Raw genomic sequence first — 27,959 nt, forward strand, 5'->3', positions numbered from 1 at the left:
CAGGTATGGAGGACGCGGGCCAGAAAACCAGGTATGGAGGACGCGGGCCGAATAACGAGGACGCGGGCCCAAAAGGATAAGGTATGAAGGACGCGGGCCAGAAAAGGACGCGGGCCAAAAAGGACCAGGTATGGAGGACGCGGGCCAAAAAGGACCAGGTATGGAGGACGCGGGCCAGAGGACGAGGACGCGGGCCAAAAAGGACCAGGTATGGAGGACTCGGGCAAAAAGGACGAGGTATGGAGGATGCGGGACAGGGGACCAGGTATGAAGGACGCGGGCTAAAAGAACGAGGTAAGGAGGACGCGGGCCAGAGGACGAGGTTGCGGGACAGAGAACGAGGTATGGAGGATGCGGGCCAAAAGGACGCAGGCTAGGGGACCAGGTATGGAGGACGCGGGCCAGGGGAACAGGTATGGAGGACGCGGGCAAAAGAACGAGGTAAGGAGGACACGGTCCAGAGGACGAGGACGCGGGCCAGAGGACGAGGTATGAAGGACGCGGTTCAAAAGAGACGAGGTATGGAGGACGCGGGCCAAAAAGGACCAGGTATGGAGGACGCGGGCCAAAAAGGACCAGGTATGGAGGACGTGGGCCAAAAAGGACCAGGTATGGAGGATGCGGGCCAAAAAGGACCAGGTATGAAGGACGCGGGCCAAAAAGGACCAGGAATGGAGGACGCGGGCCAGAGGACGAGGACGCGAGTCAGAGTACGAGGACTCGGGCCAGAGGACAAGGTATGGAGGACGCGGGCCAAAAGGAAGACGTATGGAGGACGTGGGCCAGGGGACCAGGTCTGGAGGACCCGGGCTAAAAGAACGAGGTAAGGAGGACGCGGGCCAGAGGACGAGGTATGGAGGACGCGGGCCAGACGACGAGGACGCAGGCCAAAAGGGACGAGGTGTGGAGGACACAGGCCAAAAGGACCAGGTATGGAGGACGCGGGCCAAAAAGAACCAGGTATGGAGGATGCGGGCCAAAAAAGACCAGGTATTGAGGACGCGGGCCAAAAAGGACGAGGTGTGGAGGACACAGGCCAAAAGGACCAGGTATGGAGGACGCGGGCCAAAAAGAACCAGGTATGGAGGATGCGGGCCAAAAAGGACCAGGTATGGAGGACGCGGGCCAAAAAAGACCAGGTATTGAGGACGCGGGCCAAAAACGACCAGGTATGGAGGACGCGGGCCAAAAAGGACCAGGTATGGAGGACGCGGGCCAAAAAGGACCAGGTATGGAGGACGCGGGCCAAAAAGGACCAAGTATGGAGGACGCGGGCCAAAAAGGACCAGGTATGGAGGACGCGGGCCAAAAAGAACCATGTATGGAGGACGCGGGCCAAAAAGGACCAGTTATGGAGGACGCGGGTCAGAGGACGAGGAAGCGGGTCAGAGTACGAGGACTCGGGCCAGAGGACAAGGTATGGAGGACGCGGGCCAAAAGGAAGAGGTATGGAGGACGTGGGCCAGGGGACCAGGTCTGGAGGACCCGGGCTAAAAGAACGAGGTTATGAGGACGCGGGCCAGAGGACGAGGTATGGAGGACGTTGGCCAGACGACGAGGACGCGGGCCAAAAGGGACGAGGTGTGGAGGACGAGGGACAGGGGACCAGGTATGGAGGACGCAGGCCAAAAGAACGAGGTAAGGAGGACGCGGGCTAGAGGACGACATTGCAGGCCAGAGAACGAGGTATGGAGGACGCGGGCCAAAAGGACGCGGGCTAGGGGACCAGGCATGGAGGACTCGGGCTAGGGGACCAGATATGGACGACGCGGGCCCAAAGAATGAGGTAAGGAGGACGCGGGCCAGAGGACGAGGACGCGGGCCAGAGGACGAGGTATGGAGGACGCGGGCCAAAAGGGACGAGGAAAGGAGGACGCGGGCCAGAGGACGAGGACGCGGGCCAGAGGACGAGGTATTGAGGACGCGGGCCAAAAGGGAAAAGATATGGAGGACGCGGGCCAAAAGAACAAGGTAAGGAGGACGTGGGCCAGAGGACGAGGACACGGGCCAGAGGACGAGGTATGGAGGACGCGGGCCGAAAGGGACGAGGTATGGAGGACGCGGGCCAAAAGGAAGAGGACGCAGGCCAGAGGACGAGGTATGGAGGACGCGGGCCAAAAGGGACGAGGTGTGGAGGACGTGGGCCAAAAGGACAAGGTGTGGAGGACGCGGGCCAAAAGGACAAGGTATGGAGGACGCGGGCCAAAGGACCAGGTATGGAGGACGCGGGCCAAAAGGACCAGGTATGGAGGACGCGGGCCAAAAGGACCAGATATGGGGGACGCGGGCCAAAAGGACCAGGTATGGAGGACGCAGGCCAAAGGACCAGGTATGGAGGACGTGGGCCAAAGTACGAGGACGCGGGCCAGAGGACGAGTACGCGGGCCACAAAGGACGAGGTATGAAGGACGCGGGGCAGAAAAGGACGCGGGCCAGAAAAGGATGCGGGCCAGAAAGGACCAGGTATGGAGGACGCGGGCCTAAAAGGACCAGGTATGGAGGACGCGGGCCGAAAAGGACCAGGTTAGGAGGACGTGGGCCATAAAGGACCAGGTTAGGAGGACGCGGGCTAAAAAGGACCAGGTATGGAGGACGCGGGCCAAAAAGGATGAGGTATGGAGGACGCAGGCCAAAAAGGACGAGGTATGGAGGACTCGGGCCAAAAAGGAGCAGGTATGGAGGACGCGGGCCTAAAAGGACCAGGTATGGAGAACGCGGGCCAAAAAAAAACAGGTATGGAGGACGCGGGCCAAAAAAGACCAGGTATTGAGGACGCGGGCCAAAAAGAACCAGGTATGGAGGACGCGGGCCAAAAAGGACCAGGTATGGAGGGCGCGGGCCAAAAAGGACCAGGTATGGAGGACGCGGGCCAAAAAGGACCAGGTATGGAGGACGTGGGCCAAAAAGGACCAGGTATGGAGGACAAGGGCCAAAAAGGACCAGGTATGGAGGATGCGGGCCAAAAGGACCAGGTATGGAGGACGCGGGCCAAAAAGGACCAGGAATGGAGGACGCGGGCCAGAGGACGAGGACGCGAGTCAGAGTACGAGGACTCGGGCCAGAGGACAAGGTATGGAGGACGCGGGCCAAAAGGAAGAGGTATGGAGGACGTGGGCCAGGGAACCAGGTCTGGAGGACCCGGGCTAAAAGAACGAGGTTATGAGGATGCGGGCCAGAGGACGAGGTATGGAGGACGTTGGCCAGACGACGAGGACGCGGGCCAAAAGGGACGAGGTGTGGAGGACGCGGGACAGGGGACCAGGTATGGAGGACGCAGGCCAAAAGAACGAGGTAAGGAGGACGCGGGCTAGAGGACGACATTGCGGGCCAGAGAACGAGGTATGGAGGACGCGGGCCAAAAGGACGCGGGCTAGGGGACCAGGCATGGAGGACTCGGGCTAGGGGACCAGATATGGACGACGCGGGCCCAAAGAATGAGGTAAGGAGGACGCGGGCCAGAGGACGAGGACGCGGGCCAGAGGACGAGGTATGGAGGACGCGGGCCAAAAGGGACGAGGAAAGGAGGACGCGGGCCAGAGGACGAGGACGCGGGCCAGAGGACGAGGTATTGAGGACGCGGGCCAAAAGGGAAAAGATATGGAGGACGCGGGCCAAAAGAACAAGGTAAGGAGGACGTGGGCCAGAGGACGAGGACACGGGCCAGAGGACGAGGTATGGAGGACGCGGGCCGAAAGGGACGAGGTATGGAGGACGCGGGCCAAAAGGAAGAGGACGCAGGCCAGAGGACGAGGTATGGAGGACGCGGGCCAAAAGGGACGAGGTGTGGAGGACGTGGGCCAAAAGGACAAGGTGTGGAGGACGCGGGCCAAAAGGACAAGGTATGGAGGACGCGGGCCAAAGGACCAGGTATGGAGGACGCGGGCCAAAAGGACCAGGTATGGAGGACGCGGGCCAAAAGGACCAGATATGGGGGACGCGGGCCAAAAGGACCAGGTATGGAGGACGCAGGCCAAAGGACCAGGTATGGAGGACGTGGGCCAAAGTACGAGGACGCGGGCCAGAGGACGAGTACGCGGGCCACAAAGGACGAGGTATGAAGGACGCGGGGCAGAAAAGGACGCGGGCCAGAAAAGGATGCGGGCCAGAAAGGACCAGGTATGGAGGACGCGGGCCTAAAAGGACCAGGTATGGAGGACGCGGGCCGAAAAGGACCAGGTTAGGAGGACGTGGGCCATAAAGGACCAGGTTAGGAGGACGCGGGCTAAAAAGGACCAGGTATGGAGGACGCGGGCCAAAAAGGATGAGGTATGGAGGACGCAGGCCAAAAAGGACGAGGTATGGAGGACTCGGGCCAAAAAGGAGCAGGTATGGAGGACGCGGGCCTAAAAGGACCAGGTATGGAGAACGCGGGCCAAAAAAAAACAGGTATGGAGGACGCGGGCCAAAAAAGACCAGGTATTGAGGACGCGGGCCAAAAAGAACCAGGTATGGAGGACGCGGGCCAAAAAGGACCAGGTATGGAGGGCGCGGGCCAAAAAGGACCAGGTATGGAGGACGCGGGCCAAAAAGGACCAGGTATGGAGGACGTGGGCCAAAAAGGACCAGGTATGGAGGACAAGGGCCAAAAAGGACCAGGTATGGAGGATGCGGGCCAAAAGGACCAGGTATGGAGGACGCGGGCCAAAAAGGACCAGGAATGGAGGACGCGGGCCAGAGGACGAGGACGCGAGTCAGAGTACGAGGACTCGGGCCAGAGGACAAGGTATGGAGGACGCGGGCCAAAAGGAAGAGGTATGGAGGACGTGGGCCAGGGAACCAGGTCTGGAGGACCCGGGCTAAAAGAACGAGGTTATGAGGATGCGGGCCAGAGGACGAGGTATGGAGGACGTTGGCCAGACGACGAGGACGCGGGCCAAAAGGGACGAGGTGTGGAGGACGCGGGACAGGGGACCAGGTATGGAGGACGCAGGCCAAAAGAACGAGGTAAGGAGGACGCGGGCTAGAGGACGACATTGCGGGCCAGAGAACGAGGTATGGAGGACGCGGGCCAAAAGGACGCGGGCTAGGGGACCAGGCATGGAGGACTCGGGCTAGGGGACCAGATATGGACGACGCGGGCCCAAAGAATGAGGTAAGGAGGACGCGGGCCAGAGGACGAGGACGCGGGCCAGAGGACGAGGTATGGAGGACGCGGGCCAAAAGGGACGAGGAAAGGAGGACGCGGGCCAGAGGACGAGGACGCGGGCCAGAGGACGAGGTATTGAGGACGCGGGCCAAAAGGGAAAAGATATGGAGGACGCGGGCCAAAAGAACAAGGTAAGGAGGACGTGGGCCAGAGGACGAGGACACGGGCCAGAGGACGAGGTATGGAGGACGCGGGCCGAAAGGGACGAGGTATGGAGGACGCGGGCCAAAAGGAAGAGGACGCAGGCCAGAGGACGAGGTATGGAGGACGCGGGCCAAAAGGGACGAGGTGTGGAGGACGTGGGCCAAAAGGACAAGGTGTGGAGGACGCGGGCCAAAAGGACAAGGTATGGAGGACGCGGGCCAAAGGACCAGGTATGGAGGACGCGGGCCAAAAGGACCAGGTATGGAGGACGCGGGCCAAAAGGACCAGATATGGGGGACGCGGGCCAAAAGGACCAGGTATGGAGGACGCAGGCCAAAGGACCAGGTATGGAGGACGTGGGCCAAAGTACGAGGACGCGGGCCAGAGGACGAGTACGCGGGCCACAAAGGACGAGGTATGAAGGACGCGGGGCAGAAAAGGACGCGGGCCAGAAAAGGATGCGGGCCAGAAAGGACCAGGTATGGAGGACGCGGGCCTAAAAGGACCAGGTATGGAGGACGCGGGCCGAAAAGGACCAGGTTAGGAGGACGTGGGCCATAAAGGACCAGGTTAGGAGGACGCGGGCTAAAAAGGACCAGGTATGGAGGACGCGGGCCAAAAAGGATGAGGTATGGAGGACGCAGGCCAAAAAGGACGAGGTATGGAGGACTCGGGCCAAAAAGGAGCAGGTATGGAGGACGCGGGCCTAAAAGGACCAGGTATGGAGAACGCGGGCCAAAAAAAAACAGGTATGGAGGACGCGGGCCAAAAAAGACCAGGTATTGAGGACGCGGGCCAAAAAGAACCAGGTATGGAGGACGCGGGCCAAAAAGGACCAGGTATGGAGGGCGTGGGCCAAAAAGGACCAGGCATGGAGGACGCGGGCCAAAAAGGACCAGTTATGGAGGACGCGGGCCAAAAAGGACCAGGTATGGAGGACAAGGGCCAAAAAGGACCAGGTATGGAGGATGCTGGCCAAAAAGGACCAGGTATGGAGGACGCGGGCCAAAAAGGACCAGGAATGGAGGACGCGGGTCAGAGTACGAGGACTCGGGCCAGAGGACAAGGTATGGAGGACGCGGGCCAAAAGGAAGAGGTATGGAGGACGTGGGCCAGGGGACCAGGTCTGGAGGACCCGGGCTAAAAGAACGAGGTAAGGAGGACGCCGGCCAGAGGACAAGGTATGGAGGACGCGGGCCAGACGACGAGGACGCGGGCCAAAAAGGACGTGGTGTGGAGGACACAGGCCAAAAGGACCAGGTATGGAGGACGCGGGCCAAAAAGAACCAGGTATGGAGGATGCGGGCCAAAAAGGACCAAGTATGGAGGACGCGGGCCAAAAAAGACCAGGTATTGAGGACGCGGGCCAAAAACGACCAGGTATGGAGGACGCGGGCCAAAAAGGACCAGGTATGTAGGACGCGGGCCAAAAATGACCAGGTATGGAGGACGCGGGCCAAAAAGGATCAGGTATGGAGGACGCGGGCCAAAAAAGACCAGGTATGGAGGACGCGGGCCAAAAAGGACCAGGTATGTAGGACGCGGGCCAAAAATGACCAGGTATGGAGGACGCGGGCCAAAAAGGACCAGGTATGGAGGACGCGGGCCAAAAAGGACCAGGTATGGAGGACGCGGGCCAAAAAGAACCATGTATGGAGGACGCGGGCCAAAAAGGACCAGGTATGGAGGACGCGGGTCAGAGGACGAGGAAGCGGGTCAGAGTACGAGGACGAGGGCCAGAGGACAAGGTATGGAGGACGCGGGCCAAAAGGAAGACGTATGGAGGACGTGGGCCAGGGGACCAGGTCTGGAGGACCCGGGCTAAAAGAACGAGGTTATGAGGACGCGGGCCAGAGGACGAGGTATGGAGGACGTTGGCCAGACGACGAGGACGCGGGCCAAAAGGGACGAGGTGTGGAGGACACGGGCCAAAAGGATGAGGTGTGGAGGACGCGGGCCAAAAGGACCAGGTATGGAGGACGCGGGCCAGAGGACCAGGTATGGAGGACGCGGGCAAAAAGGACCAGGTATGGAGGACGTGGGCCAAAAGGACCAGGTATGGAGGACGCGGGCCAAAAGGACCAGGTATGGAGGACGCGGGCCAAAAGGACCAGGTATGGAGGACGCGGGCCAGAAAACCAGGTATGGAGGAAGCGGGTCGAATAACGAGGACACGGGCCCAAAAGGACAAGGCATGAAGGACGCGGGCCAGAAAAGGACGCGGGCCAAAAAGGACCAGGTATGGAGGACGTGGGCCAAAAAGGACCAGGTATGGAGGACGCGGGCCAGAGGACGAGGACGCGGGCCAAAAAGGACCAGGTATGGAGGACTCGGGCAAAAAGGACGAGGTATGGAGGATGCGGGACAGGGGACCAGGTATGAAGGACGCGGGCTAAAAGAACGAGGTAAGGAGGACGCGGGCCAGAGGACGAGGTTGCGGGACAGAGAACGAGGTATGGAGGATGCGGGCCAAAAGGACACAGGCTAGGGGACCAGGTATGGAGGACGCGGGCCAGGGGACCAGGTATGGAGGACGCGGGCAAAAGAACGAGGTAAGGAGGACACGGTCCAGAGGACGAGGACGCGGGCCAGAGGACGAGGTATGAAGGGCGCGGTTCAAAAGAGACGAGGTATGGAGGACGCGGGCCAAAAAGGACCAGGTATGGAGGACGCGGGCCAAAAAGGACCAGGTATGGAGGACGCGGGCCAAAAAGGACCAGGTATGGAGGATGCGGGCCAAAAAGGACCAGGTATGAAGGACGCGGGCCAAAAAGGACCAGGAATGGAGGACGCGGGCCAGAGGACGAGGACGCGAGTCAGAGTACGAGGACTCGGGCCAGAGGACAAGGTATGGAGGACGCGGGCCAAAAGGAAGAGGTATGGAGGACGTGGGCCAGGGGACCAGGTCTGGAGGACCCGGGCTAAAAGAACGAGGTAAGGAGGACGCGGGCCAGAGGACGAGGTATGGAGGACGCGGGCCAGACGACGAGGACGCGGGCCAGAAGGGACGAGGTGTGGAGGACACAGGCCAAAAGGACCAGGTATGGAGGACGCGGGCCAAAAAGAACCAGGTATGGAGGATGCGGGCCAAAAAAGACCAGGTATTGAGGACGCGGGCCAAAAAGGACGAGGTGTGGAGGACACAGGCCAAAAGGACCAGGTATGGAGGACGCGGGCCAAAAAGAACCAGGTATGGAGGATGCGGGCCAAAAAGGACCAGGTATAGAGGACGCGGGCCAAAAAAGACCAGGTATGGAGGACGCGGGCCAAAAACGACCAGGTACGGAGGACGCGGGCCAAAAAGGACCAGGTATGGAGGACGCGGGCCAAAAAGCACCAGGTATGGAGGATGCGGGCCAAAAAGGACCAGGTATGGAGGACGCGGGCCAAAAAGGACCAGGTATGGAGGACGCGGGCCAAAAAGAACCATGTATGGAGGACGCGGGCCAAAAAGGACCAGTTATGGAGGACGCGGGTCAGAGGACGAGGAAGCGGGTCAGAGTACGAGGACGAGGGCCAGAGGACAAGGTATGGAGGACGCGGGCCAAAAGGAAGAGGTATGGAGGACGTGGGCCAGGGGACCAGGTCTGGAGGACCCGGGCTAAAAGAACGAGGTTATGAGGACGCGGGCCAGAGAACGAGGTATGGAGGACGTTGGCCAGACGACGAGGACGCGGGCCAAAAGGGACGAGGTGTGGAGGACGCGGGCCAAAAGGACCAGGTATGGAGGACGCGGGCCAGAGGACCAGGTATGGTGGACGTGGGCAAAAAGGACCAGGTATGGAGGACGTGGGCCAAAAGGACCAGGTATGGAGGACGCGGGCCAAAAGGACCAGGTATGGAGGACGCGGGCCAAAAGGACCAGGTATGGAGGACGCGGGCCAGAAAACCAGGTATGGAGGACGCGGGCCGAATAACGAGGACGCGGGCCCAAAAGGACAAGGTATGAAGGACGCGGGCCAGAAAAGGACGCGGGCCAAAAAGGACCAGGTATGGAGGACGCGGGCCAAAAAGGACCAGGTATGGAGGACGCGGGCCAGAGGACGAGGACGCGGGCCAAAAAGGACCAGGTATGGAGGACTCGGGCAAAAAGGACGAGGTATGGAGGATGCGGGACAGGGGACCAGGTATGAAGGACGCGGGCTAAAAGAACGAGGTAAGGAGGACGCGGGCCAGAGGACGAGGTTGCGGGACAGAGAACGAGGTATGGAGGATGCGGGCCAAAAGGACGCAGGCTAGGGGACCAGGTATGGAGGACGCGGGCCAGGGGACCAGGTATGGAGGACGCGGGCAAAAGAACGAGGTAAGGAGGACACGGTGCAGAGGACGAGGACGCGGGCCAGAGGACGAGGTATGAAGGACGCGGTTCAAAAGAGACGAGGTATGGAGGACGCGGGCCAAAAAGGACCAGGTATGGAGGACGCGGGCCAAAAAGGACCAGGTATGGAGGACGCGGGCCAAAAAGGACCAGGTATGGAGGATGCGGGCCAAAAAGGACCAGGTATGAAGGACGCGGGCCAAAAAGGATCAGGAATGGAGGACGCGGGCCAGAAGACGAGGACGCGATTCAGAGTACGAGGACTCGGGCCAGAGGACAAGGTATGGAGGACGCGGGCCAAAAGGAAGAGGTATGGAGGACGTGGGCCAGGGGACCAGGTCTGGAGGACCCGGGCTAAAAGAACGAGGTAAGGAGGACGCGGGCCAGAGGACGAGGTATGGAGGACGCGGGCCAGACGACGAGGACGCGGGCCAAAAGGGACGACGTGTGGAGGACACAGGCCAAAAGGACCAGGTATGGAGGACGCGGGCCAAAAAGAACCAGGTATGGAGGATGCGGGCCAAAAAAGACCAGGTATTGAGGACGCGGGCCAAAAAGGACCAGGTATGGAGGACGCAGGCCAAAAAGGACCAGGTATGTAGGACGCGGGCCAAAAAGGACCAGGTATGGAGGACGCGGGCCAAAAAGGACCAGGTATGGAGGACGCGGGCCAAAAAGGACCAGGTATGGAGGACGCGGGCCAAAAAGGACCAGGTATGGAGGACGCGGGCCAAAAAGGACTAGGTATGGAGGACGTGGGCCAAAAAGGACCATGTATGGAGGAAGCGGGCCAAAAAGGACCAGGTATGGAGGACGCGGGTCAGAGGACGAGGAAGCGGGTCAGAGTACGAGGACGAGGGCCAGAGGACAAGGTATGGAGGAAGCTAGCCAAAAGGAAGAGGTATGGAGGACGTGGGCCAGGGGACCAGGTCTGGAGGACCCGGGCTAAAAGAACGAGGTTATGAGGACGCGGGCCAGAGGACGAGGTATGGAGGACGCGGGACGAGGTGTGGAGGACACGGGCCAAAAGGATGAGGTGTGGAGGACGCGGGCCAAAAGGACCAGGTATGGAGGACGCGGGCCAGAGGACCAGGTATGGAGGACGCGGGCCAAAATGACCAGGTATGGAGGACGTGGGCCAAAAGGACCAGGTATGGAGGACGCGGGCCAAAAGGACCAGGTATGGAGGACGCGGGCCAAAAGGACCAGGTATGGAGGACGTGGGCCAGAAAACCAGGTATGGAGGACGCGGGCCAAAGAACGAGGACGCGGGCCCAAAAGGACAAGGTATGAAGGACGCGGGCCAGAAAAGGACGTGGGCCAAAAAGGACCAGGTATGGAGGACGCGGGCCAAAAAGGACCAGGTATGGAGGACGCGGGTAAGAGGACGAGGACGCGGGTCAGAGTACGAGGACGAGGGCCAGAGGACAAGGTATGGAGGACGCGGGCCAAAAGGAAGAGGTATGGAGGACGTGGGCCAAGGGACCAGGTCTGGAGGACCCGGGCTAAAAGAACGAGGTTATGAGGACGCGGGCCAGAGGACGAGGTATGGAGGACGCAGGCCAAAAAGGACCAGGTATGGAGGACGCGGGCCAAAAAGGACCAGGTATGGAGGACGCGGGCCAAAAAGGACCAGGTATGGAGGATGCGGGCCAAAAATGACCAGGTATGAAGGACGCGGGCCAAAAAGGACCAGGAATGGAGGACGCGGGCCAGAGGACGAGGACGCGAGTCAGAGTACGAGGACTCGGGCCAGAGGACAAGGTATGGAGGACGCGGGCCAAAAGGAAGAGGTATGGAGGACGTGGGCCAGGGGACCAGGTCTGGAGGACCCGGGCTAAAAGAACGATGTAAGGAGGACGCGGGCCAGAGGACGAGGTATGGAGGACGCGGGTCAGACGACGAGGACGCGGGCCAAAAGGGACGAGGTGTGGAGGACACAGGCCAAAAGGACCAGGTATGGAGGACGCGGGCCAAAAAGAACCAGGTATGGAGGATGCGGGCCAAAAAGGACCAGGTATGGAGGACGCGGGCCAAAAAAGACCAGGTATTGAGGACGCGGGCCAAAAAGGACCAGGTATGGAGGACGCAGGCCAAAAAGGACCAGGTATGTAGGACGCGGGCCAAAAAGGACCAGGTATGGAGGACGCGGGCCAAAAAGGACCAGGTATGGAGGACGCGGGCCAAAAAGGACCATGTATGGAGGACGCGGGCCAAAAAGGACCAGGTATGGAGGACGCGGGTCAGAGGACGAGGAAGCGGGTCAGAGTAGGAGGACGAGGGCCAGAGGACAAGGTATGGAGGACGCGGGCCAAAAGGAAGAGGTATGGAGGACGTGGGCCAGGGGACCAGGTCTGGAGGACCCGGGCTAAAAGAACGAGGTTATGAGGACGCGGGCCAGAGGACGAGGTATGGAGGACGCGGGCCAGACGACGAGGACGCGGGCCAAAAGGGACGAGGTGTGGAGGACACGGGCCAAAAGGATGAGGTGTGGAGGACGCGGGCCAAAAGGACCAGGTATGGAGGACGCGGGCCAGAGGACCAGGTATGGAGGACGCAGGCCAAAATGACCAGGTATGGAGGACGTGGGCCAAAAGGACCAGGTATGGAGGACGCGGGCCAAAAGGACCAGGTATGGAGGACGCGGGCCAAAAGGACCAGGTATGGAGGACGTGGGCCAGAAAACCAGGTATGGAGGACGCGGGCCAAAGAACGAGGACGCGGGCCCAAAAGGAAAAGGTATGAAGGACGCGGGCCAGAAAAGGACGTGGGCCAAAAAGGACCAGGTATGGAGGACGCGGGCCAAAAAGGACCAGGTATGGAGGACGCTGGTAAGAGGATGAGGACGCGGGTCAGAGTACGAGGACGAGGGCCAGAGGACAAGGTATGGAGGACGTGGGCCAAAAGGAAGAGGTATGGAGGACGTGGGCCAGGGGACCAGGTCTGGAGGACCCAGGCTAAAAGAACGAGGTTATGAGGACGCGGGCCAGAGGACGAGGTATGGAGGACGCGGGCCAGACGACGAGGACGCGGGCCAAAAGGGACGAGGTGTGGAGGACACGGGCCAAAAGGATGAGGTGTGGAGGACACGGGCCAAAAGGACCAGGTATGGAGGATGCGGGCCAGAGGACCAGGTATGGAGGACGCGGGCCAAAAGGACCAGGTATGGAGGAGGCGGGCCAAAAGGACCAGGTATGGAGGACGCGGGCAAAAAGGACCAGATATGGAGGACGCGGGCCTAAAAGGACCAGGTATGGAGGACGCGGGCCAGAAAACCAGGTATGGAGGACGCGGGCCAAAGAACGAGGACGCGGGCCCAAAAGGACAAGGTATGAAGGACGCGGGCCAGAAAAAGACGCGGGCCAAAAAGGACCAGGTATGGAGGACGCGGGCCAAAAAGGACGAGGTATGGAGGACGCGGGCCAGAGGACGAGGACGCGGGCCAAAAAGGACCAGGTATGGAGGACGCGGGCAAAAAGGACGAGGTATGGAGGACGCGGGACAGGGGACCAGGTATGAAGGACGCGGGCTAAAAGAACGAGGTAAGGAGGACGCGGGGCAGAGAACGAGGTATGGAGGATGCGGGCCAAAAGGACGCGGGCTAGGGGACCAGGTATGGAGGACGCGGGCCAGGGGACCAGGTATGGAGGACGCGGGCCAAAAGAACGAGGTAAGGAGGACACGGTCCAGAGGACGAGGACGCGGGCCAGAGGACGAGGTATGAAGGACGCGGTTCAAAAGAGACGAGGTATGGAGGACGCGGGCCAAAAGGACAAGGTGTGGAGGACACGGGCCAAAATGACCAGATATGGAGGACGCGGGCCAAAGGACCAGGTAGGGAGGACGCGGGGACCAAAAGGACCAGGTATGGAGGACGCAGGCCAAAGGGATCAGGTATGGGGGACACAGGCCAAAAGGACCCGGTATGGAGGACACGGGCCAAAGGACCAGGTATGGAGGACGCGGGCTAAAGTACAAGGATGCGGGCCAGAGGACGAGGACGCGGTCCAAAAAGGACGAGGTATGAAGGACGCGAGCCAGAAAAGAACGCGGGCCCAAAAGGACCAGGTATGGAGGACGTGGTCCAAAGAGGACCAGGTATGGAGGACGCGGGCCAGAGGACGAGGAATGGAGGACGCGGGCCAAAAGGACGAGGTATGAAGGACGCGGGACATGGGACCTGGTTTGGAGGACGTGGGCCAAAAGAACGAGATAAGGAGGATGCTGGCCAGAGGATGAGGATGCGGGCCAGAGAACGAGGTATGGAGGACGCGGGCCAAAAGGACGCTGTCCTGGGGACCAGGTATGGAGGACGCGTGCCAGGAGACCAGGTATGGAGGACGCGGGCCAAAAGAATGAGGTAAGGAGGACGCTGGCCAGAGGACGAGGACGTGGGCCAGAGGATGAGGTATGGAGGACGCGGGCCAAAAGGACGAGGACGCGGGCCATAGTACGAGGTATGGAGGACGCAGGCCAGAGGACGAGGACCAAAAGCGACGAGGTGTGGAGGACACGGGCCAAAAGGACGAGGTGTGGAGGACGCGTGCCAAAAGGACCAGGTATGGAGGACACGGGCCAGAGGACCAGGTATGGCGGACGCGGGCCAAAAGGACCAGGTATGGAGGACGCGAGCCAAAAGGACCAGGTATGGAGGACGCGGGCCAAAAGGACCAGGTATGGAGGACGCGGGCCAGAGGACCAGGTATGGAGGACGCGGGCCAGAGGACGAGGACGCGGGCCCAAAAGGACAAGGTATGAAGGACGCGGGCCTGTAAAGGGCGCTGGCCAGAAAAGGACGCGGGCCCGGAGGACGAGGACCAAAAGGGACGAGGTATGGAGGACGCGGGCCAGAGGACGAGTTATGGAGGACGCGGGCCAGAGGACGAGGTATGGAGGACGCGGGCAAAAAAGGACGAGGACGCGGGCCAGAAAAGGACGCGGGCCAAAAAGGACCAGGTATGGAGGACGCGGGCCAGAGGACGAGGAATGGAGGACGCGGGCCAAAAGGACGAGGTATGAAGGACGCGGGACATGGGACCTGGTTTGGAGGACGTGGGCCAAAAGAACGAGGTAAGGAGGATGCTGGCCAGAGGATGAGGATGCGGGCCAGAGAACGAGGTATGGAGGACGCGGGCCAAAAGGACGCTGTCCTGGGGACCAGGTATGGAGGACGCGTGCCAGGAGACCAGGTATGGAGGACGCGGGCCAAAAGAATGAGGTAAGGAGGACGCTGGCCAGAGGACGAGGACGTGGGCCAGAGGATGAGGTATGGAGGCCGCAGGCCAGAGGACGAGGACCAAAAGCGACGAGGTGTGGAGGACGCGGGCCAAAAGGACGAGGTGTGGAGGACGCGTGCCAAAAGGACCAGGTATGGAGGACGCGGGCCAGAGGACCAGGTATGGCGGACGCGGGCCAAAAGGACCAGGTATGGAGGACGCGAGCCAAAAGGACCAGGTATTGAGGACGCGGGCCAGAGGACGAGGACGCGGGAAAAAAAGGACAAGGTATGAAGGACGCGAGCCTGTAAAGGGCGCTGGCCAGAAAAGGACGCGGGCCCGGAGGACGAGGACCAAAAGGGACGAGGTATGGAGGACGCGGGCCAGAGGACGAGGTATGGAGGACGCGGGCCAGAGGACGAGGTATGGAGGACGCGGGCAAAAAAGGACGAGGACGCGGGCCAGAAAAGGACGCGGGCCAGAAAAGGACGCGGGCCAAAAAGGACCAGGTATGGAGGACGTGGGCCAGAGGACAAGGACGCGGGCCAGAGGACGAGGACGCGGGCCAAAGGACGAGGTATGGAGGACGCGGGTAAAAGGATGAGGTATGGAGGACGCGGGACAGGGGACCAGGTATGGAGGACGCTTGCCAAAAGAACGAGGTAAGGAGGACGCGGGGCAGAGGACGAGGTTGCGGGCCAGAGAACGAGGTATGGAGGATGCGGGCCAAAAGGACGCCGGCTAGGGGACCAGGTATGGAGGACGCGGGCCAGGGGACCAGGTATGGAGGACGCGGGCCAAAAGAACGAGGTAAGGAGGACACGGGCCAGAGGACGAGGACGCGGGCCAGAGGACGAGGTATGAAGGACGCGGTCCAAAAGGGAAGAGGTATGGAGGACGCGGGCCAAAAGGACAAGGTGTGGAGGACGCGGGCCAAAAGGACCAGGTATGGAGGACGCGGGCCACAGGACCAGGTATGGAGGACGCGGGCCAAAAGGACCAGGTACGGGGGACATGGGCCAAAAGGACCAGGTATGGAGGACACAGGCCAAAGGACCAGGTATGGAGGACGCGGGCCAAAGTACGAGGATGCGGGCCAGAGTACGAGGACGCGGACCAAAAAGGACGAGGTATGAAGTACGCGGGCCAGAAAAGAACGCGGGCCAAAAAGGACCAGGTATGGAGGACGCGGGCCAAAGAGGACCAGGTATGGAGGACGCGGGCCAAAAGGACCAGGTATGGAGGACGCGGGCCAAAAGGACCAGGTATGGAGGACGCGAGCCAAAAGGACCAGGTATGGAGGACGCGGGCCAAAAGGACCAGGTATGGAGGACGCGGGCCAGAGGACCAGGTATGGAGGACGCGGGCCAGAGGACGAGGACGCGGGCCCAAAAGGACAAGGTATGAAGGACGCGGGCCTGTTAATTGCGCTGGCCAGAAAAGGACGCGGGCCCGGAGGACGAGGACCAAAAGGGACGAGGTATGGAGGACGCGGGCCAGAGGACGAGTTATGGAGGACGCGGGCCAGAGGACGAGGTATGGAGGACGCGGGCAAAAAAGGACGAGGACGCGCGCCAGAAAAGGACGCGGGCCAAAAAGGACCAGGTATGGAGGACGTGGGCCAGAGGACAAGGACGCGGGCCAGAGGACGAGGACGCGGGCCAAAGGACGAGGTATGGAGGACGTAGGTAAAAGGACGAGGTATGGAGGACGCGGGACAGGGGACCAGGTATGGAGGACGCTTGCCAAAAGAACGAGGTAAGGAGGACGCGGGGCAGAGGACGAGGTTGCGGGCCAGAGAAAGAGGTATGGAGGATGCGGGCCAAAAGGACGCCGGCTAGGGGACCAGGTATGGAGGACGCGGGCCAGGGGACCAGGTATGGAGGACGCGGGCCAAAAGAACGAGGTAAGGAGGACACGGGCCAGAGGACGAGGACGCGGGCCAGAGGACGAGGTATGAAGGACGCGGTCCAAAAGGGACGAGGTATGGAGGACGCGGGCCAAAAGGACAAGGTGTGGAGGACGCGGGCCAAAAGCACCAGGTATGGAGGACGCGGGCCAAAGGACCAGGTATGGAGGACGCGGGCCAAAAGGACCAGGTACGGGGGACATGGGCCAAAAGGACCAGGTATGGAGGACACGGGCCAAAGGACCAGGTATGGAGGACGAGGGACAAGGTACGAGGATGCGGGCCAGAGTACGAGGACGCGGACAAAAAAGGACGAGGTATGAAGTACGCGGGCCAGAAAAGAACGCGGGCCAAAAAGGACCAGGTATGGAGGACGCGGGCCAAAAGGACCAGGTATGGAGGACGCGGGCCAAAAGGACCAGGTATGGAGGACGCGAGCCAAAAGGACCAGGTATGGAGGACGCGGGCCAAAAGGACCAGGTATGGAGGACGCGGGCCAGAGGACCAGGTATGGAGGACGCGGGCCAGAGGACGAGGACGCGGGCCCAAAAGGACAAGGTATGAAGGACGCGGGCCTGTAAAGGGCGCTGGCCAGAAAAGGACGCGGGCCCGGAGGACGAGGACCAAAAGGGACGAGGTATGGAGGACGCGGGCCAGAGGACGAGTTATGGAGGACGCGGGCCAGAGGACGAGGTATGGAGGACGCGGGCAAAAAAGGACGAGGACGCGGGCCAGAAAAGGACGCGGGCCAAAAAGGACCAGGTATGGAGGATGCGGGCCAGAGGACGAGGAATGGAGGACGCGGGCCAAAAGGACGAGGTATGAAGAACGCGGGACATGGGACCTGGTTTGGAGGACGTGGGCCAAAAGAACGAGGTAAGGAGGATGCTGGCCAGAGGATGAGGATGCGGGCCAGAGAACGAGGTATGAAGGACGCGGTCCAAAAGGGACGAGGTATGGAGGACGCGGGCCAAAAGGACAAGGTGTGGAGGACGCGGGCCAAAAGGACCAGGTATGGAGGACTCGGGCCAGAGGACCAGGTATGGAGGACGCGGGCCAGAGGACGAGGACGCGGGCCCAAAAGGACAAGGTATGAAGGACGCGGGCCTGTAAAGGGCGCTGGCCAGAAAAGGACGCGGGCCCGGAGGACGAGGACCAAAAGGGACGAGGTATGGAGGACGCGGGCCAGAGGACGAGTTATGGAGGACGCGGGCCAGAGGACGAGGTATGGAGGACGCGGGCAAAAAAGGACGAGGACGCGGGCCAGAAAAGGACGCGGGCCAGAAAAGTACGCGGGCCAAAAAGGACCAGGTATGGAGGACGTGGGCCAGAGGACAAGGACGCGGGCCTGAGGACGAGGACGTGGGCCAAAGGACGAGGTATGGAGGACGCGGGTAAAAGGACGAGGTATGGATTACGCGGGACAGGGGACCAGGTATGGAGGACGCTTGCCAAAAGAACGAGGTAAGGAGGACGCGGGGCAGAGGACGAGGTAGCGGGTCAGAGAACGAGGTATGGAGGATGCGGGCTAAAAGGACGCCGGCTAGGGGACCAGGTATGGAGGACGCGGGCCAGGGGACCAGGTATGGAGGACGCGGGCCAAAAGAACGAGGTAAGGAGGACACGGGCCAGAGGACGAGGACGCGGGCCAGAGGACGAGGTATGAAGGACGCGGTCCAAAAGGGACGAGGTATGGAGGACGCGGGCCAAAAGGACCAGGTACGGGGGACATGGGCCATAAGGACCAGGTATGGAGGACACGGGCCAAAGGACCAGGTATGGAGGACGCGGGACAAGGTACGAGGATGCGGGCCAGAGTACGAGGACGCGGACCAAAAAGGACGAGGTATGAAGTACGCGGGCCAGAAAAGAACGCGGGCCAAAAAGGACCAGGTATGGAGGACGCGGGCCAAAGAGGACCAGGTATGGAGGACGCGGGCCAAAAGGACCAGGTATGGAGGACGCGGGCCAAAAGGACCAGGTATGGAGGACGCGAGCCAAAAGGACCAGGTATGGAGGACGCGGGCCAAAAGGACCAGGTATGGAGGACGCGGGCCAGAGGACCAGGTATGGAGGACGCGGGCCAGAGGACGAGGACGCGGGCCCAAAAGGACAAGGTATGAAGGACGCGGGCCTGTAAAGGGCGCTGGCCAGAAAAGGACGCGGGCCCGGAGGACGAAGACCAAAAGGGACGAGGTATGGAGGACGCGGGCCAGAGGACGAGTTATGGAGGACGCGGGCCAGAGGACGAGGTATGGAGGACGCGGGCAAAAAAGGACGAGGACGCGGGCCAGAAAAGGACGCGGGCCAAAAAGGACCAGGTATGGAGGACGCGGGCCAGAGGATGAGGAATGGAGGACGCGGGCCAAAAGGACGAGGTATGAAGAACGCGGGACATGGGACCTGGTTTGGAGGACGTGGGCCAAAAGAACGAGGTAAGGAGGATGCTGGCCAGAGGATGAGGATGCGGGCCAGAGAACGAGGTATGGAGGACGCGGGCCAAAAGGACGCTGTCCTGGGGACCAGGTATGGAGGACGCGTGCCAGGAGACCAGGTATGGAGGACGCGGGCCAAAAGAATGACGTAAGGAGGACGCTGGCCAGAGGACGAGGACGTGGGCCAGAGGATGAGGTATGGAGGACGCGGGCCAAAAGGACGAGGACGCGGGCCAGAGTACGAGGTATGGAGGACGCAGGCCAGAGGACGAGGACCAAAAGCGACGAGGTGTGGAGGACGCGGGCCAAAAGGACGAGGTGTGGAGGACGCGTGCCAAAAGGACCAGGTATGGAGGACGCGGGCCAGAGGACCAGGTATGGCGGACGCGGGCCAAAAGGACCAGGTATGGAGGACGCGAGCCAAAAGGACCAGGTATGGAGGACGCGGGCCAGAGGACGAGGATGCGGGCCAAAAAGGACAAGGTATGAAGGACGCGGGCCTGTAAAGGGCGCTGGCCAGAAAAGGACGCGGGCCCGGAGGACGAGGACCAAAAGGGACGAGGTATGGAGGACGCGGGCCAGAGGACGAGGTATGGAGGACGCGGGCCAGAGGACGAGGTATGGAGGACGCGGGCAAAAAAGGACGAGGACGCGGGCCAGAAAAGGACGCGGGCCAAAAAGGACCAGATATGGAGGACGTGGGCCAGAGGACAAGGACGCGGGCCAGAGGACGAGGACGCGGGCAAAAGGACGAGGTATGGAGGACGCGGGTAAAAGGACGAGGTATGGAGGACGCGGGACAGGGGACCAGGTATGGAGGACGCTTGCCAAAAGAACGAGGTAAGGAGGACGAGGGGCAGAGGACGAGGTTGCGGGCCAGAGAACGAGGTATGGAGGATGCGGGCCAAAAGGACGCCGGCTAGGGGACCAGGTATGGAGGACGCGGGCCAGGGGACCAGGTATGGAGGACGCGGGCCAAAAGAACGAGGTAAGGAGGACACGGGCCAGAGGACGAGGACGCGGGCCAGAGGACGAGGTATGAAGGACGCGGTCCAAAAGGGACGAGGTATGGAGGACGCGGCCCAAAAGGACAAGGTGTGGAGGACGCGGGCCAAAAGGACCAGGTATGGAGGACGCGGGCCAAAGGACCAGGTATGGAGGACGCGGGCCAAAAGGACCAGGTACGGGGGACATGGGTCAAAAGGACCAGGTATGGAGGACACGGGCCAAAGGACCAGGTATGGAGGACGCGGGCCAAAGTACGAGGATGCGGGCCAGAGTACGAGGATGCGGACTAAAAAGGACGAGGTATGAAGTACGCGGGCCAGAAAAGAACGCGGGCCAAAAAGGACCAGGTATGGAGGACGCGGGCCAAAGAGGACCAGGTATGGAGGACGCGGGCCAGAGGACGAGGAATGGAGGACGCGGGCCAAAAGGACGAGGTATGAAGGACCCGGGACAGGGGACCTGGTATAGAGGACGCGGGCCAAAAGAACGAGGTAAGGAGGACGCTGGCCAGAGGACTAGGATGCGGGCCAGAGAACGAGGTATGGAGGACGCGGGCCAAAAGGACGCCGTCCAGGGGACCAGGTATGGAGGACGCGGGCCACGAGACCAGGTATGGAGTGGAAGACGCGGGCCAAAAGAACGAGGTAAGGAGGACGCCAGCCAGAGGACGAGGACGTGGGCCAGAGGACCAGGTATGGAGGACGCGGGCCAAAAGGGACGAGGTATGGAGGACGCGGTCCAAAAGGACGAGGTATGGAGGACGCGGGCCAGAGGACGAGGACGCGGGCCAAAAGGACAAGGTATGGAGGACGCAGGTGAAAAAGGACGATGACGCAGGCCAAAAAGGACGAGAAAGCGGGCCATAAAGGACGAGGACGTGGGCCAATAAGGACGAGGACGCGGGCCAAAAAGGACGAGGGCGCGGGTCAAAGAGGACGAGGGCGCGGGTTCAAAAAGGACGAGGACGCGGGCCAAAAAGGACGAGGACGCGGGCCAAAAAGGACGAGGACGCGGGCCAAAAAGGACGAGGACGCAAGCCAAAAAGGACGAGGACGCGGGCCAGAGAGGACGCGGGCCAGAGAGGACGAGGACGCAGGCCAGAGAGGACGCGGGCCAGAGAGGACGAGGACGGAGGCCAGAGAGGACGCGGGCCAGAGAGGACGTGGGCCAAAGAGGACGCGGGCCAGAGAGGACGAGGACGCGGTCCAAAAAGGACGACGACGCGGGCCAAAAAGGAAGAGGATGCGGGCCAAAAAGGACGAGGACGCGGGCGAGGACGCAGGCCAGAGAGGACGCAGGCCAGAGAGGACGCGGGCCAGAGAGGACGCGGGCCAGAGAGGACGCGCGCCAGAGAGGACGCGGGCCAAATAGGACGCGGGCCAGAGAGGACGAGGACGCGGGCCAAAAAGGACGAGGATGCGGCCCAAAAAGGACGAGGACGCGGGCCAGAGTGGACGAAGACGCAGGCCAGAGAGGACGAGGACCAGAGAGGATGCGGGCCAGAGAGGACGCGGGCCAGAGAGGACGCAGGCAAGAGAGGACGAGGACGCGGGCCAAAAAGGACGAGGACGCGGGCCAAAAGGACAAGGTATGGAGGACGCAGGCGAAAGAGGACGAGGACGCGGGCCAAAAAGGACAAGGAAGCGGGCCAAAAAGGACGAGGACACGGGCCAAAAAGGACGAGGACGCGGGCCAAAAAGGACGAGGACGCGGGCCAAAAAGGACGAGGGCGCGGGCCAAAAAGGACGAGGACACGGGCCAAAAAGGACGAGGACGCGGGCCAAAAAGGACGAGGACGCGGGCCAAAAAGGATGAGGACGCAAGCCAAAAAGGACGAGGACGCGGGCCAGAGAGGACGCGGGCCAGAGAGGACGAGGAAGCAGGCCAGAGAGGAGGCGGGCCAGAGAGGACGAGGACGGAGGCCAGAGAGGACGCACGCCAGAGAGGACGTGGGCCAAAGAGGACGCGGGCCAAAAAGGACGAGGACGCGGGCCAAAAAGGACGAGGACGCAGGCCAGAGAGGACGAGGACGCAGGCCAGAGAGGATGCGGGCCAAAGAGGATGCGGGCCAGAGAGGACGCGGGCCAGAGAGGACGCAGGCAAGAGAGGACGAGGACGCGGGTCAGAAAGGACGAGGACGCGGGCCAGAGAGGACGCGGGCCAGAGAGGACGAGGACGCGGGCCAGAGAGGATGAGGGCCAGAGAGGACGAGAACGTGGGCCAGAGAGGACGAGGACGCGGGCCAGAGAGGATGAGGGCCAGAGAGGACGAGAACGTGGGCCAGAGAGGACAAGGCCGCGGGCCAGAAAAGGACGAGGCCGCGGGCCAGAAAAGGAGGAGGCCCGGAGGCCGCGGGCCAGAAAAGGATGAGGCCTGTAGGACACAAGGACTCCCTCAAGGGCGGACTAGGAGGGCAACAACGATGTCGAGGAGGACTAGGATGGATGAGGAGGAGGTTAAGGATTGACGAGGACGACTCATAATAGGTGTACAATCATGATGCAAATATCATTAGAAAACCGCTATGTCATACTTCTGGACCCAAAACAATGAGTAGAGAAATCGTAATGCCTAAAAGTTTCAGATTCCTTCCATAAAACATGGCATGAAAACCTTGGCCAATTTTATTTGCTAGTGATGCAACTTCACTTAACTTTATGAAAGAACTTTTTAATAAGCTGATTCATTTTTCATTCATTCTATCATGTACGGTATAGAGACCAATTTCCTTTTAATCCAACTAAAAGATTTGGTGCAGAAAACAGCATGCGCGGAGGTGAGGAACAGGCAGGATGTTTATACCATCCTTCAATTAGAAGAAACCTATTAGAGGGTATTTAGACCAGAACGGTTTGCCATTTCGTACTTACAGTTAAAGGCTCTCCTTGTAGTGCTTGTAGTACAAAGTTACTGACAACTCTTCCATCATTCATGTGCATACGTGGCCCAAATGTATTAAATGTCCGAGCCACTCTGACCTCCACACCTTCCTGCCAACAAGAAAAGCAGTTTAGAGACCACATTTTCTTCCAGTAAAAATTAGACTTTTGTTTGTAAAGACATTCTACACAAATAAGCATGTATTTTTCTACCATAGCTTGTATCGCTTTACAAGGTTGTTTTCATTACGAGTTTTGGAAGGTACCACTAACCAGCCTACTGGCTTCTTACTTGCCTGGGGGCGTTCCTGAATGAATGATGAAACTGACCAGCAACATGGCCGCACAGTTGGCCCAAACTGTCCACTGTTGACAGCAGAGCCAGCTTTGCCTCTGCAGCATTGTGTAAGTGCAGGGACAATGAGCCTGGCTGGATCCAGCCATCTGGCTAGCTTCAGAGCAGCGCTTGCAAGCTCTATAGCATAAAGCATACAAGAGCTGCACTACTTGCCCAGGAACCTAGCCACCTCTGATAGAATACTGCCCTTTGTTAGTTTGCAGAGGTAGCTGGTAACCTATGGAATTAAGAAGCCCTCTGTTCTTATGAATGTTGACGAGCTGCTTGCTTCTATCTGCAGTTTGAAATTGTACCCATTTATAAAAAGAAAACCCATGTAAATGTTTCCAATAAGTTGTGATTAGCTTTCCTTGAGAGGGCACAGCATGTATTATATGACATAATGTTATCAATGCAGCATTTCCTATAGCAAGGACACACATTCACAAAACCATTTGTTGAAGACCTCAGGTCTATAATGAATTGCTCTGGCATGGTTAATTGATTCTGTAATTTGTGACTCGTATAAACACATTCTATTTTACATAATGAAACACCCTTTGAATTTTTTTTGGTTGGAAATAAAACATAATTAGCAATAATATAACAACTTCAAGCCCACTGCTGTGACGATCAAGCCATTATTATATCAAGATGAGACTGGCAGCAGAAGAGTGGACTGGCCACCCCAGAACTCATTGTCATTTAAAGTTATGGCAGAAACCCAACTTCAAAGACTGAACTTTGTGGTTTTCACAAAAAGATAGCAGAATTTCCAAGAAATCTGAAATACTTTTATCAAAGCGCTCCAAAAGAATTTGAAGTGAAAAGTAATATGTCAAATACCTTTTTGGTTTTTAAAGTGTTAAGTCACAGCCTCGTAGGAAAAAAAGCAGATGAGTAGTAGATGCTAAGAAGTCACAGCACCACTAGAAGGCTATCTGAGTGGTTCCCTACGTTGACCCAGTCTATATAGAACACCTATAACATAGTAACTGAAACATTTCCCACTTTTTTAGGCAATTACCGAGTGAAGCAACCTTGAGCAATCAGCTTTAAAACTTAGGGGAGGGAGGGGGTAATTGCAGTGTGTATGTTCATTTCAACTGTAGCACCCAAATGAAGGATTGCAGCTTTTATTGCCCTCTGTCTTGCCAGGTCTTGCATAGGGCCCTAGCGGCTTAGCTGATCGTTATCAAGATGGGACCCTCATTTAATTCTCCAACGGTGTATTTTGGGGTTTTGTTTTGTTTTTACCATTTCTACCATTCTTAATGTACAGAACATTTATATTGCTTGTGTGCCACAGACATTTTAATATTGTAAGACTAAATTGACCCATTTCAGATGGAGCATGCTGTAAAGATAGTAGATTTAATACAAAAGAGCACTCTATTACATGGGTAGTGGAAAAATCAATTACTCCATCACATACAAGATTAGCTACTTATCAAGGGACTTAAAACTGCGCAAATTACACAATGTGCAATAGTTTTGAAACTTGGGCAAATCACACCATCAGCAAAAAAAAACAATCCCTCAGCAAATAAAGTCTCCCTAATGTAATTAGAGCACAGGAAATACATAGGGCTTAAAGATATAGAGGTCAGAATAAGGGCGTCTTAAAGGCCTTATTAAGAGTTTTTGTCAGACCCCATTATTCGGACCATGATGTCCTCCAGTTTTATATATTTGCTTGGGAGACAAACGATTTTTTTTTTAGACATTACTGTATAACCGACTAATGCTATCCATAATTTCCACGGACCCACAGACTTGTATGAGCGATTTTGATTCATGACATGGGTCAAAAATTTGGGGTGGGGGGGAGGGGTGTTATTGTAGGTTGTAAGACGTCTTCCAGATTACACTGAATATTAGTAACACGACCAACCTGTTTCATATAAGAATAGCACATGGTCTCTGCTACTCGCTTTCCCTCATCATAACAAGCTCGGGGCCAATAGGATTCACATGTCCCCAGTAGTCTTCATTTTGAGGGTGTACTTCTGGATCTGATGATTAACATAGGAGGAGATTGAGGAAAAAGCATAAAGTGAATGTAATAAAAAAATAAGTAGAATACAGACTATGGGCTTTACAAGGAACCATTATATCAAAACAACAAACAATAAAAAGGCCAAAGATTACAAGAGCCGACATGACATCATTTATCACAGTCTGGACTTTTTATCTTTTGCTCTGCAGCTTGACACCTGAGATAATGGTGGTAAAGATAATGAGACGCAGGAACAATGTTGAAAGCGATTTCAAGTGTAAAGGCCCCGTCACACATAACGAGATCGCTAGCGAGATCGTTGATAAGTCACGGTTTTTGTGATGCAATAGCGATCTTGGTAGCGATCTCGTTATGTCTGACAGGTAGCAACGATCAGGCCCCTGCTGTGAGATCGCTGATCGTTACAAAGCTTCCTGGACCATCCCTGGGTCGTCGCGCTCCCGCTGGGCAGTGTGCATCGCTGTATTTGACACCTTATCAACGACCTCGTTAGCGATTCAGAACTGAGACACGTAGGCGTGCATAAATTGGACTTTTCCGCGCCCCTGAAGTGGAGGAACCCCAAAACCGTAAGCATTAAAATAAAAAAAATAAAGTGCTTTAATGCGTAATTCCAGTGGGGATAATGGGTTCCTATGGGAGAAAGTGCGGCCGCAGGTGTGTAAAGAATTGACATGTTGATTCTTTTTACGCCCGCGCTTTCTCCCATAAAAGTGCAGCGAATATTTACGCAGTGTTTGTACGGCAAAGTGAATTTCACATTCACTTTGCCGGCAGACCCAGGGGCACATGGAGCATTTTAAAAAGCGTGCGCAAAAAAGTGGTCAAAAATGTACGTAATTTTACGAAAAGTAATTTTATGCACGCGTTTGTGACACAGTACAGTCCCTATCAAGGTGTGGATCGTTGAAATAGCTGCTGTGTGAAAGCTTCCCAACGACCGCCGACATCGTTAGTTAGATCGCTGGGGCAGCCGAAATCGTTGGGAAGTTCTGCATGTTTGACATCTCCCCAGCGATCACGAAACGACTCTCCAGCGATCCCAAAACCGTGACGTAATAACGATCTCGCTAGAGATCTCGTTATGTGTGACGGGGCCTTTACCCTCTTTAGCAATATTCTAAAATACACAAATGTAATGTCACAATTACCTCCATAGACCTCTGAAGTAGATGCCAGTAGTAGCCGAGCTCCAACACGCTTCGCTAATCCTGAAAAGACATGAATAAACTCCATGAAATTACCGGTATATATAGATAGATTGGCCTCATCCTCTGATTCACTGGAAACAATCTGCGCTAAAGCCGTATTTAGACGGAGAGAATTCTGCTCAAATCGAGCACGAATAGATAAAACAAGTTCAATGGCCTGTGGAAATCAGCCTTTTACAGAACAAGAACATCAATCTAAACTGCGTGAGGAAGAACGATTGTTCATGTGCACACTATATGGGGACAGAACGATCACATTGTTAGCGCACAACCCCCATTTAGATCACAGATATGAACCCTCTAGGATTACTATTTTGTGAATATTTTTTGCGCCATTACTCAATGAACAAGAGTTTTGCAATATATAAAATACATTTATTTAATTTATTTTAATTCTACATTATGTTATATAATATATATTTTACATACACATACTTTTTATCTGTATGTTTTTGCTCTAATCATTGGACTTTGGGTCAGGCTACTCCCTCACATGAGAGACACCTGTTTTTCATGTATCTTTGTCCTATTTTTATTCTTATCAATAAAATATCTATTTTATAAAGGTATTCCTACTGTGACATGGTCCTTTCCACCCTCCTGCATTAGGATATTTGGAAGGTTATTCTTTTATCTCTATTTGTTTCAGTGACGTGGCATTCTTGGTAACCAAACTATTGATGGATTCAAAGTAAACTTGCCAGATTACAGACAACATTCAGTGTTATTCACTGTTTTAGGTAACTCTAATCCCTAAATATTCCCGCAGCAGCCTATAACACTCCCATGTGTCTTACTGTCTAAATATATATTTGCCTGAAATTCACTTACTATAATTTATAATAGTAATTTGCAAGCGTTGATGAACGATATTAAGGTGATTAAAACTATGGATGAGTGAATCCCTGTGTAACAGATAGCTGTCCAGCCAACACCTGAAGTGAATGGAGCGGAGGGCAAGCATGCGAATCGGCAGGTGTTGGCCAGGTTTTATTTCCTGCTCTGTACACAATCGCAACCAACATGTACCAGTGCTACTGTCACAGCCAACAAAGTACTTTGGTTCTGGGTAAAAGCAAAAATCTCAACAAGGCAAAAATATCACGTGATCAGTAAGGTGAAGGGTCTTTTTGGCCAATAGAAGAGTCAAGAAGGATGCTAAACAGAGAACCAAAACACAAGAACCCAAGGAGAAGGAATTTGTTAAGAAACTTGATGCCGCTCACGCTGATGCCATGAAACTTAAGGAAGAATGTGACTTCTTGCTTCCTCAAAGAGAAAAAGGTAGTTGTGGAAGCATGGGAACATTAGACAAAAAGCTGGCCAAGGTCGAGGA

At 57.5% G+C, this 27,959-nt stretch overlaps 1 pseudogene; it reads right to left on the bottom strand.

Annotated features, from left to right (window-relative positions):
- The window catches only part of LOC141213277 (UDP-glucuronic acid decarboxylase 1-like), a 102,769-nt pseudogene extending 75,182 nt beyond the window's left edge, over nucleotides 1-27,587 (bottom strand).
- Nucleotides 27,588-27,959: the final 372 nt, after the last annotated feature.

Source organism: Phyllobates terribilis, unplaced genomic scaffold (assembly GCF_046119375.1).
Source record: "Phyllobates terribilis strain yellow unplaced genomic scaffold, ASM4611937v1 Scaffold_191__1_contigs__length_3620865, whole genome shotgun sequence".
In the NCBI taxonomy this organism is placed as follows: Eukaryota; Metazoa; Chordata; class Amphibia; order Anura; family Dendrobatidae; genus Phyllobates; species Phyllobates terribilis.